Genomic DNA, 4,460 nt, shown 5'->3' on the forward strand with positions numbered 1-4,460 from the left:
CTAGCGGACACGTCACGTCGCGTAATGCTGGCGCTAGTCCGTTCCCTTGGCTTCTCGCTCGTTTGTGTTTAATTATGYGCTTATGTTGGGCAATGCTTTGGCCTGGCGCCATCCAGTCCGGACCAGGTTTCTGCCATAGAAATGGATGACGCTTACAGTTACAAGCAGAGTTCACAAAAGCAGACATCTTCCCTGAAATGTTCCGGAGAGATTCTCCCCGGGATGCGCGATCAGTCTGTGCGAACGTCTCTGCTCCACGCGGCAGCAAGGCTTCACGCCGGGGGTTTCCGTGGCCCTTCAAGCCTTTCTGACCCTTCTTCAAGCCAACTCTTTGAGTCAAACACTAACTTTGTGCTGCTTTTGCTTCCACACGCTGTTACTGTGTTGCTCGAGGCTGGTGTCCAGAGGAAATCAGTGCCCGAAAGCTGGATGGTTTCTTGGGGAAATGGTCTGATGTGAGGGTGTTCAAGGTGAGGTTTGGTGGTGGGTTGGTGGGTCTGAGCTAGCAGCACCTCAGCATCGTGGGGGAGCCCAGTTATCATGATTCATTGCATCTGCACCCACTGCTCCTGTGGTCTCCCGGGACCTGAGCACGGTCGCAGGTGCTGAGAGCACGCTGTGTAGTGGGAAAAAGGGGGGGGAAATAGGAAAAAAAACACTCCAGGGTCTTGCTGACGCCACAGCCACTGCTGAGCAGGCCAGCACGGAGGGGATGAATATGGCACTGGTCCATCAGCGAGCGCCTGGGAGCTGCCAGGCACCATGCGGAGGGGTGCTCACGCTGCATTCACGCTGTCGTCCCAAATACAGGTACCAGCTCCAGTGGCGCTCCCCATGTTTTCCCAAATAACACTGCTACGCTGGTGACCTTGTTGATACTTTCTGCCTCAGTGAGTCATTCGCGAGCTTGTTTTGGTACCTTTGCTCGTGCCACTTACTAATTTCTACTTAATTCTTTCCCACAAGCCTTTGTCCCACACCCTTGTGTTTCAACTGGAAAAACTAGATGCAGCTGGGTGGTTTTCTTCCCCCCTCAGCTTACTCTCATAGTTTCTGACACAGTGTAATTAGGGCTTTAAATTTTATGTCTGACACCCGTCTAAAGATACCTCCACAGAGCCACGTCACAGGGGTGACGCACTCCAGCTGGCAGCGCTGGGGGTGGTATTTTTTGAGCAGAGGTATTAAATGGAAAAGTGTTAAAAGTCGGCTTGCCTTGGCCTAGGGAGGCATCAACAACAGTCAAATGATGTAGCCAGGAGCATATTCCCTGTAGTGCGGCAGCAGTAAAAGTCTTGGTATCAGCAGAAACGCACGGCTGAAGTGCACGTAGCCAAGGCTGGCGCCATCTCAGCGCGCCGCTTAGCAGGAAGGGCGGATGTGTCCGAATATCAGCAATTGCCAAAAAACACAGCTGGGCAAATTGCCAAAACCAGAGAACGGGCTTTTCGTGTTTCGGCATATGCCTTTTCCCTTCGTCAAGGTAGAAAGCTGAAGTCCTTTTTTTTGGTTGCAGTTCTTTTTGAGAGTTGAAACTTCCCAACGTATTTCACTTGGATGCTATTGCACTGATTATGTGGGACGCAGTGAAGTACATGTGGGTTTATATTATATGAGAAACAATAAAATTTCAGCTAGATTAAAACAAGTATTTCAGTAAATTCTCATCCTCGTACGGATCAGTACAATCCAATTTAATTAAGTGAGCATGTTTTCAATGGAAAAACAGTCTTTTTGGCCAAAGCAAAAGAGTAAGCAGCTCCAGCTGAATCTATCCTGAAAAGTCCCGCTGAAAACGTTCCTCCACGAGAGCAAGCAGCACCGTCCCAGCCAGGCGGACCCGGACCGGTGTGAAGGTCGAGAGGCGGGAGGGCGGTTTTCACGCGGCGTGAGCGAAGCGTGGGGCTGGCTTGTGCTTGCACAGCCATGAACCAGCCGCTGGGGTTTTGCCTCTCCCAGGGGGAACAATTTGCAGTGACAGGAGAAACCGTTTTAAGCCGGTCCGCTCTGCCGTGCAGYGCAGCAGGACGAGGCTGCACCGACACGTTCGTCAGCTCCGGGCCTGCCGCAGCCCCCGCGGAAACCACCGGGATGCTCAGGGCTGCACAAGGAGCAAGCGGCATTTTTTCCTGCCATGAGCTTACCTCTAAAACAGAGGGGTACACATGTAAAGCCACRCAGGCTGCTGCCTCTGGGAATTGTGTTTCTGGTACGGTCGGCAGTTGGCCTTGAACAGGCCGGGCAGGTGCGGTGCAGATGTTAGCACGGAGGAGAGGCCAAGAAAGGCCTTTCGGTTCCTGCCAGCTATGGAACATGAACGATGTTTTTCTGTTATAATCAAGTCCACACATTCTGCTGACATTTGGGGTGGATATTTTTTGCAACGGTTGGGCAAATTTGCTCCGAAGAGATTTTTTGCAGGCTTGCACTTTCCGCTCCCGCCCTGCAGCTCCCTGCGGATAAATGTCCCGCTGCGATTGCTCCCCCAGGGCCGTCCGCGCCCCTCAGCCGCCTCCGTCTCTGGGTCGCTTCAGCTGTTCTGATCCCTATGCGTGTTCTTGAAAAAAACGGCAGAAACTATCCGAAATACAGTCTTATGATTTGTCTAGACCATGACTTCATCAGTGCATCTATCTAGGGGCGTGATTTTATACAGGAGTAGCAGGATGAGAAAGAAGGTTTTTCTCTCCTCTTTGTGCCTTTGCCTTTAAGGAACTTAAAAAGAATATAGCGCTTTGTTTCCCATAAACCTTTAATACACAAGCATCTCAAAGCACTTCAGAGAGTAAGAGGTTCTGGAAGTCGTGCAGGAGCTGCGTAAGCAAATGGAAGGGCTCTTAGGGGCCGGGATCAGCCTCCCGGGCTTGGACGCTGGTCCGTTCCCCCGCGAGGCGCTCGGCCCAGCCGCCGGGATTATCGCTTCGCTCGGCGCAGAGCGCGTGGTGCTCTTTAGCACAGACGGCCCCAGAGGGGACGGGAGCTTCGCGTCTCTCCGAAGGACGGCAGCTCCCCGCGAACCGCCGATCCTCTTTACTCACTGCTAGGGGAAGATTTTTCGAAGCAAAAAAACTCCCCAGTTCATTTCTTTTTCCTGGCTTGTCCTCTTACACTATAACGGATGGTCTCGCTGTCAGCGAGTGCTTGTCCCGCTGGCTCTTTCTCCGGCTCGCTTCCAGAGGCAGGGAGCAGTACCTGTGCTGCCCGCCCGGCCCCCTCTCCCCACCACGACTTCTGAGCTGGTCAGCCCCCGTCAGCCAAATCCGACGTGGACAGGAGAGGTCTCCAAGCTGTGACGTTCCGCAAGGTACTGGAAAACGAAATGGCGGAAGAGGCGGCCGCCATTTGGAGCCTCTGCGGCAAGAAGGGTCACGGCGCAGGCTCAGCTCCGCTATGAGACAGCAGAGGGCTCAGGGAGAGGAGACGCGTGGCGGACGAAACCCGCAGGAAACGGGTTTCCCAAGTCCCGCTGCTCTCGGGCGACGTGTCTCTCCCCGTCGGCCCTTTGGGTAGCACTTGTGGTTCCCCTCTGCTCTCCCTTGTAGCGCCTCCCCGACCTCCACGCGTGTTCACGGCACGCGTCCTGTCTCCCCGGGTCAGCGAGCCGGCTCTTCCGTTCAAAGCAAAAGGTGACTGCGGGAAAGAAAACAACGTTCCAAAGTCCTAAAATTTAATTCCTCGTATGTTGTGACCTCTCTGCTTCTTCTGCTCTCCCTTAGGTCTACTGACAAAACCTCTAAAAGAAAAGGCTCGTCTAAAAGCATCTTTTTTCCGCCGTGGTAAAGCTGTCGTACTAAGGGCCTGCCTCCAGGCATTTGAAATCCGGGTCACTGTAAGGTCAGTAAACACCCAGGATCATAAGTAGGTTTTCCAGGAAAGTTTATTAAAAATAAAAAAAGAAACATTTAAGAGAAAGATGTGTCCTTACTGCGGGGGGCAACGGCCCTGGGCACCCGCCTGTGGCGCCCTGGGCCTGGCCGCAGCCTCACGGGCCCCAGCGGCCCTGCCCCGAGTTGGCCRTGCCACTTCTTGGTTTTCTTGCAGGGCAGGCGCCTGGTGGGACGTGGCGCGGCGGTGCGGTGAGGGTCTCCCCGCCACGGGGCGGCTGCGGGGCCGGCAGGGTTCCCCCCGCGCCCCCGGCGCCAGGCGGGCCGAGGCAGGGCTCGAACCCGCGGCCTCCCACCTGCCGGGCTGACACCCTCCCCCCTCCCCCACCGCCGTGGGCGGGGCGAGGCCCCCTCCCGCGGCTGCTCCTCCCCTGTCCCCGCCCCCTCAGTGTAGCCACGCCCCTGCTCCCTCCCTCCCGTCGCCCCGCCCCCCCCGCGCGGGCTCGCCTGACGACAGCTGCAAAGCAGTTTTTCAGCAGCCGCAAGTGAGGTGAGTCGCAGCCCCGCAGCGCGGGGGGGAGGGGGGATATAACCCCCCCTCGGCGGGAAGGGGGTGCTGTCGGTACGTGCGGGCCG

This window comes from Apteryx rowi, unplaced genomic scaffold (assembly GCF_003343035.1).
Source record: "Apteryx rowi isolate R43461 unplaced genomic scaffold, aptRow1 scaffold_755, whole genome shotgun sequence".
Taxonomy (NCBI): domain Eukaryota; kingdom Metazoa; phylum Chordata; class Aves; order Apterygiformes; family Apterygidae; genus Apteryx; species Apteryx rowi.